This window comes from Hyla sarda, chromosome 3, assembly GCF_029499605.1.
Source record: "Hyla sarda isolate aHylSar1 chromosome 3, aHylSar1.hap1, whole genome shotgun sequence".
Lineage (NCBI taxonomy): Eukaryota > Metazoa > Chordata > Amphibia > Anura > Hylidae > Hyla > Hyla sarda.
In genome coordinates, this window is record NC_079191.1 from 125,264,110 (window position 1) to 125,280,439 (window position 16,330).

Sequence of the window (16,330 nt, forward strand, 5' to 3'; positions counted from 1 at the left end):
AAAGAGTATAGTGTATAGTAGTATTATATTTAGAGGATACAGTGTCTGGCAGGTTTATAATAATAATTGTTTTCATATAGAGGATGAGAATGTGCTGACATAGTGAGGAGACGTCTGGGCGTCACATTCTACAGACAGAAGTTTTAGCTGGACCAGGCGGTATGTACCATCTGAATTAGATAAGGGAAGACTATAGAGAAGACGTCACTGATATCATTGTACATTCTCCTCTCTATGTCCTATCAGAGCTGTAGTCGCTTGTCAGTTCTACAGTTATGGTCAGTGAAACTACAACTCCCAGCATAACCTCACCACTGCATAAAGGGGTACTCTACTGGAAAACATTTTTTTTTATCAACTGGTGCTACAAAGTTAAACAGATTTGTAAATTACTTCTATTTAAAAATCTTAATCCTTCCAGTACTTATTAGCTGCTGTATAAGCGATTCACAGGAAGTTATTTTCTTTTTTCATTTCTTTTCTATCTGACCACAGTGCTCTCTGCTGACACCTCTGTCCATGTCAAGAACTGTCCATAGTAGGAGAAAATCCCCATAGCAAACCTATCCTGCTCTGGACAGTTCCTGACATGGACAGAGGTGTCAGCAAATAGCACTGTGGTGAGATTGGAAAGAACTACGCAACTTCCTGTGGAGCATACACCAGCTTATAAGTACTGTAAGTATTAAGATTTTAAATAGAAGTAATTTAAAAATCTGTTTAACTTTCTGGCACCAGGTGATATAAAAGTAAATGTTTTCCAGTGGAGTACCCCTTTAAGTAATTCTGGATGCTGTATATTTAAATGGTGAAAACTTCTTTAACACTTTCCCATTCTGTGGCAACTGGTATATCTGATTATTATACTGGAATTTCTCACAATGCGCTACAACAGTGGTGTCTGTCACAACAGGCTAAAAAACTTACTGAGGGGGGGGGGGGAAGGTATGGGGGTGACACCATTTTCTACCGCACCGGGTGACACCAACCCTAGCAACGCCACTGGTACATTGATCTCTCATATTGTTCAATGCTATGCCATAGCATAGCATTGATCAGTGTTTCTTCCGCTTGACTGCTCCTGCCTGGATCTCAGGCACAGAGCAGTCATTCGGCGATCGGACACGGGGAAGGAAGGTAAAGCACCCTCCTCGTGTCCTCCAGCTGTATAGGACACCGCAATTTCTCCACGGTGGTCCCGAACTGCCCACTGAGCTAACCGGCACTGATTAGCTTTCACTTTAGACGTGGTGATCAACTTTGAATGCCGTGTCTAAAGGGTTAATAGTGCGCAGCAGGGTTAATAGTGTCCTGAGAGGACCCAAGACATATCGGTACGTCCAGGGTCGGGAAGGGGTTGAAGGGGTATTCCGCCCCTGGACATCTTATCCCCTATCCAAAGGATAAGGGATAAGATGTCTGATCGCTGGGGTCCCACCGATGGGGACCCACGCAATATCCCTGCTGCACCCGGCATTCGTTTAGAGCGTCGAGTGCAGTGCCGGAGACTCGTGACATCATGCCGCGCTTGTGACATCACGGACAAGCCCCCTCAATGCAAGTCTATGGGTGGGGGTGTGACACCTGATGTCTGAGATGTTGCAGCCGAGATCGCGGGGGTCCCCAGCAAATGGCCCCACAGGACCCACCTCTTCCTAACAGACCAGTTAAAATGTCGATTTGTATTCAGTTACTAACATTAAAATTGTGACTGGGTAAAAGAAAGTGAATTAAAATCTAATAGCATATTGTAATGTATGATCCTTTATTTCAAAGTATACCAGTGTTATTTGTTCACTGAAATTATGCAGATGGTGGTAGTAGCAGTGCCTTGGTATCTGGGTTACCAGTCGCCTTTTGCTTTTTTTGTTTTTAAATCCCTGCAAGCATCAATGTTAAAACACCAATACAACCTTATTGGCCCCCAACATGTTTTGCTACAATTGCATCATCATCAGGAAAATGGGACGAATAAGACATCTTGATCATCATCAGCAGTGTCTACACAATCAGCATGACAACAATGCTTCTGCCTGGCACTCATGGTAAGCATACCTCTGTGCCCAGTCTTCTCTGCTTATAAAGCCCAGCAGGATCAGGCTATATAAGCAGATTGTCGATATCATGCAATAGCATAGCACTAAACTTTAAAAGCAATCTATTGATTGCTCTTAAAGGAGAACTACGGGATTGAAAAATGTATCCCCTATCCTAAGGATAGGGGATAAGTTTCAGATCACGGGGGGTCCGACCGTACGGGCCACGGCTCTCTGGTTAGAGAGGGCGTGTTGACCACCGCACAAAGCAGTGGCCAACATGCCCCCTCCATACACTGCTATGGGAGAGCCGGAAATTGCCGAAGGCAGCGCTTCGGCTCTCCCATAGCAGTAAATGGAGGGCGCGTGTCAGCCGCTGCCTCGTGCGGTGGTCGACACGCTCTCTCTATGCAGAGAGCCGCGGCCCCGTACGGGAGATCGTGGGGGGCCCCAGCGGTCGGACCCCCCGCGATCTGAATCTTATCCCCTGTCCTTAGGATGGGGGATAAAATTTTCAATCCCATAGTTCTCCTTTAATTGTACTCTTTGGGAATCTAAAAAGTGTAAAATAAAATAGACTTTTTTATTTTGTTTTGTTTTTAAGTGTAAAAACCCCTCCCCTAATAAAAATGTAATTCCGCCCCTTTTCCTATTTTACAAAAAAAAATATGTAAAAAAATTAATAAATAAGTAATCAAGCATATTTGGTATCAGAGAATGCAGAAATATCCGAACTATTAAAATGTCATGCTAATGATCCTCTACGGTAAACGGCATAAAAGTATTAAAAAAAAATACTAAAGTCTAAAACTGATGATTTTTTGGCTGTGTCCTTTAGGCCAAAATGGTCTGTGTTCTAAAGGCCAGGTTCACACTTACAAAGCTCTGGGTGGAATAATTCCGTCCAGGGCTGCCCAGTGTGACACTATGACCACGTAGACATGTCTGCGGAGCAGATTCTGCCTAAAGAATGACAGCGGAATTTTAGCAGCCGAATATTCACTGCTAAAAAAGCGTAGTGTGCACTGTGCAGCAGAATCCCATTGCCAACAATGCTGCACCGGAATTTCTAAACTGAATTCTGCTCGGAAATTCCATAGTGTGAACCCGGTCTAAGGGACTAATGTGTCCCAGTTAACATATTAGTGTGTATATCTATTATATACATATATGTATCAGCATATTATGTTGATGCTAATGGTACCATAGTATTACATCCAACTATTCTATTTATAAGTTTGGTCTAGCACTGCATTTTTGTAAACTAGCATAAAAAAACTATCCACAACAATGTGTAGTCTGAATAGTGGTGTATGGAGGAAAAATTGCTCTCATTATGCATTATCTATGTCCCATTTGAGGATTCTCATCTTATATACATTGCCAGCAGCTGCTGGGCACTGGCTTCTATAGCTCAGTTTGCTGCCCAATAAGATCCACAAGTTCTTTAGGTTTTCAGTTTCACACAGTGTTTTTAGTATGTAACAGTGATATTTATTTTGCCATCCATTTAGGTGTTATTCTATGTTCTCCTGTACAAATGACATTACAGTTAAAAATAATTCTCAACCATTAACCATGAATATCATAAAATAAAATAGCAGGCACAGTCTTATTCTACAGGGTGGGCCATTTATATGGATACACCTTAATAAAATGGGAATGGTTGGTGATATTAACTTCCTGTTTGTGGCACATTAGTATATGTGAGGGGGGAAACTTTTCAAGATGGAAGGTGACCATGGTGGCCATTTTGAAGTCGGCCATTTTTAATCTAACTTTTGTTTTTTCAATAGGAAGAGGGTCATGTGACACATCAAACTTATTGAGAATTTCACAAGAAAAACAATGATGTGCTTGGTTTTAATGTAACTTTATTCTTTCATGAGTTATTTACAAGTTTCTGACCACTTATAAAATGTGTTCAATGTGCTGCCCATTGTGTTGGATTGTCAATGCAACCCTCTTCTCCCACTCTTCACACACTGATAGCAACACCGCAGGAGAAATGCTAGCACAGGCTTCCAGTATCCGTAGTTTCAGGTGCTGCACATCTTGTATCTTCACAGCATAGACAATTGTCTTCAGATGACCCCAAAGATAAAAGTCTAAGGGGGTCAGATGGAGAGACCTTGGGGGCCATTCAACTGGCCCCCGACGGCCAATCCACTTTCCAGGAAACTGTTCATCTCGGACCTGACACCCATTATGTGGTGGTGCACAATCTTGCTGGAAAAACTCAGGGAACGTGCCAGCTTCAATGCATAAAGAGGGAAATACATCATCATGTAGCAATTTCGCCTATCCAGTGGCCTTGAGGTTTCCATTGATGAAGAATGGCCCCACTATCTTTGTACCCCATATACCACACCATACCATCAATTTTTGTGTTCCAACCGTCTTGGAGGGATCCATCCAATGTGGGTTAGCGTCAGACCAATAGCGGTGGTTTTGTTTGTTAACTTCACCATTCACATAAAAGTTTGCCTCATCACTGAACAAAATCTTCTGTGCAAACTGAGGGTCCTGTTCCAATTTTTGTTTTGCCCATTCTGTAAATTCAGTGCGCCGATCTGGGTCATCCTCGCTGAGATGCTGCAGTAGCTGGAGTTTGTAAGGGTGCCATTTGTGAGTAGCTAATATCCGCCGAAGGGGCGAGTGCTACGCTGTGGGCTCTTGCTGAATGAAGCTAGGACAGCCACTGATGTATCTTCATTAGTGACAGATTTCATGCGTCCACATTTTAGCAAATCCAACACTAAACCAGTTTCACGAAACTTAGCAAGCAGTTTGCTAACTGTAGCATGGGAGATGGGTGGTCTTGTAGGGTGTCTTGCATTGAAATCTGCTGCAATGACCCAGTTACTGCGTTCACCAGACATCAACACAATTTCTATCTGCTCCTCACGTGTTAACCTCGACGACATGTCAATGGCTGTAAACAAAGAGAAACTTGTAAATAACTCATGAAAGAATAAAGTTATGTTAAAACCAAGCACATCATTGTTTTTCTTGTGAAATTCCCAATAAGTTTGATGTGTCACATGACCCTCTGCCTATTGAAAAAACAAAAGTTGGATTCAAAATGGCTGACTTCAAAATGGTCGCCATGGTCACTACTCATCTTGAAAAGTTCCCCCCCCCCCCCCCTCACATATACTAATGTGCCACAAACAGGAAGTTAATATCACCAACCATTCCCATTTTATTAAGGTGTATCCATATATATGGCCCATCCTGTATATTAGTCCATGCACCCTTAGACTTCTTATGGGCATAAATCCTCAATGTAAATATCTTGACACTACTTTTTTGCTGTATAAAATATTGTAGGTTGCTACAATACTGTATTTTTTTTTTCAAAAAGTCAATAACAAACAAAACAACAAACATGCCTTAACTATGTGGCCCTAAACCTGTAGTAAAAGGGGTCTTCAAAGACACTGTTGCCATGGCAAGACAGCATAGCAAAACAGCCATGGATCTTATATTGTAGACATGTAAAGGGGTTTACTAGGGCTACTTTACATAGTAGATAGGACCCAACCATTATGCAATTAAGGAACAATGGTGCCATGTGATAAACCTGTGGGAACAATAAGGGGCCAGAATGACCAGAATTAACAGTTTTTGTTTATAAAAAAAATATATTTGTTAAACTATTAGGAAAAGTCATTTATATGTTAAAGATTTTTTATTTTTTTTTGCAGCTTATACTTTTACTGTTAAAGGGGTACTCCCACCCTAGACATCTTATCCCCTATCCAAAGGATAGGGGATAAGATGTCTGATCTCGGGGGTCCCGCCGCTGGGGACCCCCGCAGTATTGCATGCAGCACCCATCTGTTTTTTGTGCGGAAGCGCTGGAGGGTCTGAGTCGCGACTATGGGAATGGAAATCAGTGACGTCAGGACTCCGCCCCATGTGACGGCACATGGGGCGGAGTCCTGATGTCACAGACTTCCGTTCCCGCAGTCGTGACTCAGACCCTCCAGCGCTTCCGCACAAAAAACAGGTGGGTGCCGCATGCAATACTGCGGGGGTCCCCAGCGGTGGGACCCCCGAGATCAGACATCTTATCCCCTATCCTTTGGATAGGGGATAAGATGTCTAGGGTGGGAGTACCCCTTTAAGTCAGAGACCAATTTTTCCAATGAGTTCTCCAAATTCACAAACAGACAATTTCCCCTCTGTTTCTATGAAATGATAAAATAGTACCTAAATCCAAGATAAATGTATCTCTAGTCTCTTCTAACTATGTCAGTGAGTGACAATGCACTATAATTAGTGTATGATAAATAGACCTCCTGTATATCATTGAGTTATTTATGGCTTTTGTTGTTGTCAGTTAAATAGTAACATAGCAAACAATGTAAAGTTCTGAACTGTTTCCAACTTGTTATTAGATACTAAAAGTAAATCTTAAATCACTCAATGAAAGTTCAAAATTGTACCAATATTAATGTAAGGAGATAATGTAAGACAAATGTATCATAAATATCCCAAGTGCCATGGGGGGCTATGGAGAGCTCAAGCCAGCCTACTTCCCTTGTAGGAATGTATACTAACAACCTGTTAGTTTATGAAATTATGCTGAGAAGCAAGTAGATCAAATTACAAATGGTGGATGTGCGGCTGTGTTTCTCTTTTTGTGTTGCACATTTGTAGTCTCTCCCTCTTCCATGGCCAGCACTCCGCTCCACCCATTTGGCCCAGCGGTTTTTAATTAGCAGGAAACTGCATAAGGGTTTCCTCCTACCATTCTCCCAGCCCTCTGGCAGTGAGCACATGGTAGGTTTCATACTGGTGTGTTTCTCTGTGGCGGCCATTGTTTCTGTGATGCTTTGTCTGTGGGGTGGAGTGGCCCAGAGCCAGGGGCTTGGTCGGGCAGTAGTGGGGCTGCCTGGCCACTGGGTCACTCCCCCCGTTGGGCACGGGGTCTCGGAGGCAGTGGTTGCCGCCAGGCGCTACGCCAGTGTCAGGTTAGGAACCCACTCTAACTAGGTGGCCTTGACGTGGCCAGTGGGCTTGCACCTTTTTATCAAAATGTATACCAACAACCTGTTAGTTTTTTAAATTATGCTGAGAAGCAAGTAGATCAAAATACAAATGGTGGATGTGCGGCTGTGTTTCTCTTTTTGTGTTGTACTTCCCTTGTCACACTACTTCTATGGACAGCCAATCATCTATATCGCCAACATAAAATACTACAATTTTGGCTAGTGTCATCTTTCTCTGGCATAGTAGGAAAATTACAAAGGGTGCTGAAAGCTGGACCCAAAGGGGTCAGTTATTTTTATTTGCCACTAAAACCTTGGTATCAAATGTTTTGTGCCTGCTGAGACAACCCAACTAATTGTTATGGCTTAAATGGGTGTTCGGCAGGATATGTTTCAAAGAGGCAGACTGGGTAAAAATCTAAAAGGATTACTTACCTCCCTGATCCCCCTCTGATGCTGTTCAGACATTCACCAGGTGCCCACAGATCTTCACTTCCTGGTGCCCTCTTGGCACACAGGATATACCTGCTTAACCAATGACAGTTACAATACCGGCTTAACCATTTTTGCCATTTTTCTGTGTCCGAATGGGGCCAGGAAATGGACATCAGCAGGGATCCAGTGAGCATTGGAATGGTACTGGCACTGGAATGGGAGATTGGGGATGTGAGTAAGGCTAGGTTTATGGCATTTTTAAAAAACTGCCATTGTAGATTTTGAGCCAAAGTCAGAAGTGGATCCAGTAGAAAGGAAAAGTATAAATCCTTCCTTTATATTTCTCATTCCATTTGAATACACTTGTGGCTTTGGCTCAAAAACTGAAGTGGCAGTATTCCAAAAAATGCAAGAAAAAAAACCTGTGCGGAAACCTAGACTAATGCTTTTTTTTTTCTCCCAGTCTGCCCCATAAAAATTAACTTTCCCTACCGGCCTAAAGTTTACTATAAACTGGCAGATAAGGTATAATGGGATATTCCCGCCTCCAAAAGTTATTCCCTCACCGATCACAAGAGTAATGCAACATCCCTTCCCCCCAAAATGAATGGAATGCCCCGAGCAGCTTGTTATCCACTATCCTAAGGATAGCAGATCGTTTATGGAGAATCCTATGCCTTGTGTTATTTCTTAAGAACAAATGTTACACCTAGAACTAAAATTAGTTAGTAGTAACCTGAAACATTTCCTTTCTTGTTCTACATCCAACTTTTCAATTTATTTGTTAAATACATTTATAAATAATATTAAAACGTTTGAAATCACTTTGTGTTATAAATAACATGGGTTTCCATTCTAACAGGAAATGTTTAACTGAAATAAACAAAGGCCTAATTATTGTCTTAGCTCCGCATCTGACCTGTATAAAAGTCATCTTCTCTAAATGTCAGAATAGGATTAGAGGCTAGAAGTTTGGGGGCTGTGGAGATGTCGGCCTGTATGATACAAGCCCCCTACTGTTTCTTCCTTGTCTCAGAAATGATAATATCAGGGTGGCTTTTGATCCCTGTATGTGTTAATGAGACTGTCTGGGTGTGGATCTACCCAACATGTGGCCATTCAGAGTTGTCAAGGTAATGAATGTTTCTGTAAACAAAACAGGTTTAGTACAGTTTTACAACAAAAGTCTAAGCTTTTCATAGGATTAACTTTTCTTCATGTGAACACTTCCTTAAAGGGTTTTACTGTAGGCGGGTTTGGACTTCATTCCTTGCTGCTATTCTCCATTAGCATGTCATCACTCTGGTATCACTTAGCCTACACCTATATGTCACATCAATGTCATGAAAGCTCCTCTCCGATTACACCCAAGACCATGCATGCATATGTACAGTATGTATCAATCATCTGTTTATATTAATATTTACATAATACTTAGGCTGAAAAATATAGACAATAATAATAAAGCAGACAATAATTAAAACTTTGGTTTAGTTAATTTCTGCAGCAAACTGTATTGAGGAGATTTATTTAAACCTGTGCAGAGGAAAAGTTGATTAGTTGCCTATAGCAACCAATCAGATTGTCTGTTTAATAAAAAAATAAAAAAAAGACCTCTGAAAAATGAAAGGAGTGACCTGATTGGTTATGATTAGTGTTGCTCGCGAATATTCGCAATGCAAATTTTATTCGTGAATATCGCATATTCGCGAATTTGCGAATATAGCACTATATATTCGCAATTACGAATATTCGTTTATTTTTTATTTTTTTACAGTAAACATCACAGTGATCATCCCTCTCTGCTCCCAGCTTGTGTGGTGTAAAGAAGGCTCTAATACTGCTGTGTGTGACTGGCGTGCGAATTTTCGCCTATGCAAATTTTCGTATATGCTAATTTTCACATATGCGAAAATAAAACGCAAATATTACGAATATGCGAATTTAGCGAATATATCACGAATATTCGTCCATATATTCATGAAATATCGTAAAATCGAATATGGCCTATTCCGCTCAAGACTAGTTATGATGAACATTTGGTTAATTTTTCCTCTGCACATTTTAAAAAAAATCTCCCCCTATATGTTGTAATGAAGCTAATGCTGTGCCAAACTATTTTTCTAGGGGACACCATAGAATATATTTAACATATGAAGGAATATGATGGAAAATGAACCAGGACCCAGTATGGGTACGCCCTGGCTCCCTGGTGCTTAAGGACCCAGGGCGTACCTGTACGCCCGTGGGAATTTCGGTCTCCGCCGGGTGGGGACTGGACCGGGATGACTGCTGATGTCTATCAGCAGGCATCCCATGCAAATGCCCAGGGGGGTCCTGAGACCCCCCCCCCCCCATGGCAGCGATCCTGCAAATCGCCGGTCAATTCAGACCTGCAACGATTACAGGTTATACAGGTCCACGGTGACCCAGAAAATAAGGGGGATCGGGAGTGTCCAAGACACCCACGATCCTCCTGAAGGGATAGGAGTGAGGTGGCAGGGGTGCCAAAGGTTAAAGTTTGGTTCCCCTGTTGTGCCCACCCACAGTAGTGCGTGTCCTGTGACCGGCGCAGGAGGTCCACTTACCATCGGTGGTGGCGGCGGTGACGTGCATCTCGCTCCCTGGTGCAGACTACGGGAGCCGGTGAGTTGCTTTGCAACATCTGGAGGGCTACAGTTTGGAGACCACTATACAGGCTGTTGAAGATCGCTGCGTGGGACATGGTGTGTATCTTCTTTTTTTTTTTTTTTTGTACGCGGGGGGGGGGATGTATGGGAACCACACACATCATGTTACACCAGTGTGCCTCCAGCTGTTGCAAAACTACACTCCCTGCATGCCCAAAGGCTGTCAGGGCATGCTGGGAGTTGTAGTTTTGCTACAGCAGGAGGCACACTTGTTGGGAAATACTGTCCTAGCCTATTCAGCATACAGATGTTACACCAGTGTTTCCCAACCAGTGTGCCTCCAGCTGTTGCAAAACTACAAGTCCCAGCATGCCCTGACAGCCTTTGGGCATGCTGGGAGTGTAGTTTTGCAACAGCTGGAGGCACACTGGTTGGTAAACACTGTCCTAGCATATTCAGCATACACATTATGTTAAACCAATGTTTCCCAGCCAGTGTGCCTCCAGCTGCTGCAAAATTACAAGACCCAGCATGCCCAAAGGCTGTCAGGGCATGCTGGGAGTTGTAGTTTTGCAACAGCTGGAGACGCACTTATTGGGAAACACTGTTCTAGCCAATTCAGTATTTCACAAACAAAGAGCAGTGTTTCCCAACCAGGGTGTCTCCAGCTGTATCAAAACTACAACTCCCAGCATGCCTGGACAGCGTTTGGCTGTCCGGGCATCCTGGGAGTTGTAGTTTTGCAACAGCTGTAGACACCCTGGATGAGAAACACTGTATTACCCATGCTACTTTTTGAGAGATTTATTCCACCACCTGCTGCCTACCTACCTGAGTGTATTCCCACCTACGTATCTACCTGTCTTACTGTCTTCCTACCTAGCTACCTACCTACCAGGCAACATAGGACGCTAACTGGCTACCTACCTACCTACCTGGCAACCTAGCTAACTACCTACCTACATGACTTCATACCTACCTGGCAATCTATCTATCTACCTACCTGGCTATACCTACCTGTTTTTTATACCTGACTACCTACCTTGCTATCTTTCTACCAAACTACCTGCCAACCTAACAACCTACCTATTTGGCTATTTCTCTACCTAACTACCTGGCAACCTAACTGCATACCTACCTGGCTGTCTTCCTTCCTACCTACCTACCTGGTTAGCTACCTACCACACTATCCAGGGAAATGTTTTGCATCAAAGCCCTGTGGTTTCAAGCTACCCCCCTGGGCAGCAATATGAGGGGGGTAATATAGAAAGAGGAGCAATATCAAGGGTTAATATAGAAAGGTGGAGCATTATGAGCAGCATAATATACAATGGGGACAAAATGAGAGGGGATAATATACAATGGGGTCAAAATGAGGGGCATAATGTACAGTGAAGGGCAAAGTGAGGGGCATAAAATACTATGGGGGCAATATGAGGGGCATAATACCCTATGGGGGCAATGTTTGGACCTGCTAATCTATAGGGACAATGTTGGGAACTAATACTATACAGCTGCACAGAGGGATCTAATACTATCTGGGGCAGTGTAATCCATATAGGGGGTTTGTATAGAGGTGAGGACTTTGCTGTAGCGAGAATGCTAAAATGTTTGTCCAGCAGATTCGGTGGAGATGAGTTGTGATCGGGAGAAATCTTCATGATGACTCAGGACAGATGGAGAAGAAAGAGAAAAGTGAACGACACTGATCAGAGAAGACGCCCCTGTGAGTATGTAACTATAATGACTTATATGGTCTGCAGCACCTGTGTACAGCCAGTATCTATTTCTGTATGGTCACTGTATGGGGGATATTGGTATTTGTATAGTGGTTTTTATTCAATAACAATATAGGAGTATTAGTCAGTGGTAATGGTAGTTATTATGGTGTGGCGGAATTATATGTCCCTTGTATTGTGGTGTTATTAGTGATACTGGCCTGCGTATAGTGGCTTTTATTTCCTTACAGTATTCACTACAAAATTAATACAGAGTGGTGATATTATTTTATGTTTCTAAGCCCGATACTAAGATAAAATCTAGTGTGTGTGCTGCGGGGAGGGGGGCCCAGACTTCAAGCTGTGTAAGGGGCCCCAAAATTTCTGATGCCAGCCCTGTATGTAGGCTACATATAATAGACAGTCACAATCATACATGATGGGAATGTAGTCCTGAGCTGTGAGCCTGGGCATGTGTGGTGTGGTCAGGACATACTGGGAGTTGCATGCTGGGAGTTGCAGTTACTACTGTAACGCCCAGCATGACCTGATAGCACCAGAGTATGCTGGGCATTACAGTTAGTATTAACTGCAACTCCCAGCATGCCCTGATACAATCTGGGTCTGCTCTGCAGCTGTCTCAAAATTAGTTTTGGGTCAGCGGCAAAACCGTAGGCTGCATCAGCCTGATACAGTCTATGGTTTTGCAGCTGACCCAAAACTACAACTCCCATTATGTTGCACTATACTCCTGAGTCCTGGGGAAGCAATGCATTAATTTTGGGACAGCTGCAGAGCAGACCAAGATTGTATCAGGGCATGCTGGGAGTTGCAGTTACTATCTGTAATGCCCAGAATGCCCTGATTCAGCTTATGGTTTTGCAGCTGACCCAAAACTACAACTCCCATTATGTTGCACTATACTATAATATAAGTTATATGGAGCTACATGCTGGGGGGAGCTGTAGTTTCGGTTCAGCTGCAGAGATATAGGCTGGAATCTGGATCAAGAAATTTCCTTGATCCAGATTCCAGCCTACATCTCTGCAGCTGACCCAAAACTACAGCTCCCCCCAGCATGTAGCACCATATAACCTATATTATAGTATAGTGCAATATAATGGGAGTTGTAGTTTTGGTCACCATATATTGTATCAGGGCATGCTGGGAATTGTAGTTGGTAACTGCAAATCCCAGCATTGCATTCCTTGAAGGAACGCAACTACAATTCCCAGCATTCCCTGATACAATCTATGATGACCAAAACTACAACTCCACACATCTTGCACTATATAGGAGTACAATTTAGATTATGGTGCAATATGCTGGGAGTCCTAGTTTTGGGTCAGCTGCAGACCCAAAACTACAACGTGCATGCTGCTCCAAGCTTGCTGGGTGCCGCATCACTTTTTCAACCAATCTGTGCCACCATCTTATAGTAAAAGCGTTCTTCTGTTTGCCAAGTAAAGAAAAACATGAGTTTTACCATTCAACTTACAATTTTTTTTTTCAAATCCACATCAAATGCCTCCCTATAAACACCAGCAAACATACACACAAGTGGGAGGTCTAGTCAGGGCTGGTGCATGGATTTTTGACACTCTAGGCAAAACCTAATTTTGACAACCCTTTTGCTCCGCCCATTGAACCCCTTGGCAAATATAAGATCAGGGGTAGAATTAGTCCCGTAAGCCTCATGGTAAATTCTAGACTTGCCCTCCTTCCTACAATTATAACTATACTGCACCTAATGTGGAGAGCTATACTGCACCTAATGTGGGGAACTATATTGCACCTAATGTGGTGGAACTATACTGCACCTAATGTGGGGGAACTGTACTGCACCTAATGTGGGGAACTATACTACACCTAATGTGGGGGAACTATACTGCACCTAATGTGGAGAACTATACTGCACCTAATGTGGGGGAACTATACTGCACCTAATGTGGAGAACTATACTACACCTAATGTGGGGGAACTATACTGCACCTAATGTGGGGGAACTGTACTGCACTTAATGTGGGGGAACTATACTGGACCTAATGTGGGGGAACTATACTGCACCTAATGTGGGGGAACTGTACTGCACCTAATGTGGGCAAACTATACTGCCAACCTAATGTGGGGGAACTGTACTGCACCTAATGTGGGGAACTATACTGCCACCTAATGTGGGGGAAATATATTTCCATCCTAATGTGGGAGATTTATACTGCCAACCTAATGTGGGGGAACTATGCTGCCAACCTAATGTGAATACAAAAATATAAAATTGTACTATTCTGATCCCTATAGCACTTTTATTATTCTGTATATGGGGATGTATGAGGGTAATTTTTAGCGCTGTGATTTGTAGTTTTTATCGGTACCATTTTTTTTTTTTTGCTTTTTAGATATTTTTGATGGTATTTGAAGTGACCAAAAATGTGCTAATCTGATTAGTGACCTATTACAACTTTTGGGACCCCACTTCTGATTTTGCCCAGGGCCATGCTAAGTTTAAAACCAGCCCTGGATCCATTCCTCCTACTACACTATGCAAGCAAGAGTGTGTGTGTGTATGTGTGTGTGTGTGTATATATATATATATATATATATATATATATATATATACATAAACACACGCACGCGTGCGCGGAGTGAGTTTGTGCTTTAGGGTGCACACCCTAATGCAATAGGCTGCGCACGCCTATGGTGTTAAGGCTGACTGTACCCCTTGTTACGTTCCTTGAGGGGTGTAGTTTCCAAAATAGTACACCATATGTTTATTTTTTTTTTTTTGCTGTTCTGGCACCATAGGGGCTTTCTAAAAGTGACATGCCCCCCAAAACCATTGCAGCTAAATTTGCTTTCCAAAAGCCAAATGTGACTCCTTCTCTTCTGAGCACTGTAGTACGCCTGCAGTGCACTTGACGTCCACACATGGGGTATTCCCATACTCCCAAGAGATGGGGTTATACATTTTGGGGGACATTTTCTTCTATTACCCCTTGCAAAAATTTTAAATTTGGGGAAAAAATGTATTTTAGTGAAAAAAATAATTCATCTACACATCCAACATTAACAAAAAGTCGTCAAACACCTGTGGGGTGTTAAGGCTTACTGGACCCCTTGTTACGTTCCCTGATGGGTGTAGTTGTTTTTTTGTTTTTGTTTTTTTGCTGTTCAGGCACCGCAGAGGCTTCCTAAATGGGACATGCCCCCCAAAAATCATTTCAGAAAAACTCACTTTTCAAAATCCCATTGTTGCTTCTTCTCTTCTGAGCCCTCTAGTGCACCCACAGAGCACTTCACATACACATATGAGGTATTTCCTTACTCGAGTGAAATTGGGTTACAAATTTTAGGGTGATTTCTCTCCTTTTACCCCTTGTAAAGAACATGCGAGTGTAACATTTTTTTTAGAATTTTCTCCTTCACTTTGCTGCTATTCCTGTGAAACACCTAAGGGTTTAACACAATTACTGAATGTCATTTTGAATATTTTGAGGGGTGCAGTTTTTATAATGGGGTCCCTGAAAAATTCAGATTTTGAAAATTTGGTGAAAAATTAGAAAATTGCTTCTGAATTTTTAAGCCCTCTGATGTCTTCCAAAATTAAAAACATGTCAACTTTGTGATGCCAATATAAAGTAGACATATTGTATATGTGAATCAATATATAATTTATTTGGGATGTCCATTTTCTTTATTAGCAGAGAGTTTCAAAGTAAAAAAAAATGCAAAATTTTCATCAAATTTGGGAATTTTTCACCAAGAAATGATGCAAGTATCGACAAAATTTTACCACTAACATAAAGTAGAATATGTTACAAAAAAACAATATTGGAATCAGAACGAAAAGTAAAAGCATTCCAGAGTTATTAATGCTTAAAGTGAACATGGTCAGATGTGCAAAAAATTGCTGGGTCCTTAAAGTGAAAATGGGCTGGGTCCTTAAGGTGTTAAAGGGGTACTCCGCCCCTAGAAATCTTATCCCCTATGCAAAGGATAGGGGAAAATATGTCTGACCACGACGGTCCCGCCACTGGGGACCTCTGCAATCTCCTTGCTGCACCCAGCGTTCAGTTAGAGCATCGGACCTCGTGATCTCGGCTGCGGCACCCCACACATCCGGTGCACAGAGCGAACTTCGCTCCACGCCGGATGACTGGCAATGCGGGCGAAGGCTCGTGACGTCATGGCCATGCCCCTCAATGACGGCCATCACAGCCCCTCACATAGACTTGCGGGGGCGTGGCCGTGACAGCCATCATTGACGGGCTTGGCCGTGACGTCATGAGCAGAACAAGACATCACGAGCCTCCGCGCACATTGCCATTCATCCAGCACGGAGGGAAGTTCGCTCCCTGCACCAGATGTGTGGGGTGCCGCAGCCGAGATCGCGGGGGTCCTTTGGATAGGGGATAAGATGTCTAGGGGCAGAGTACCAGAGAATAGTAGTATCTGATGTTTGGCAGTTATGGTTCTTTTTTAAACGTTTTATTGTTAACAGTTTTGCAAATCTG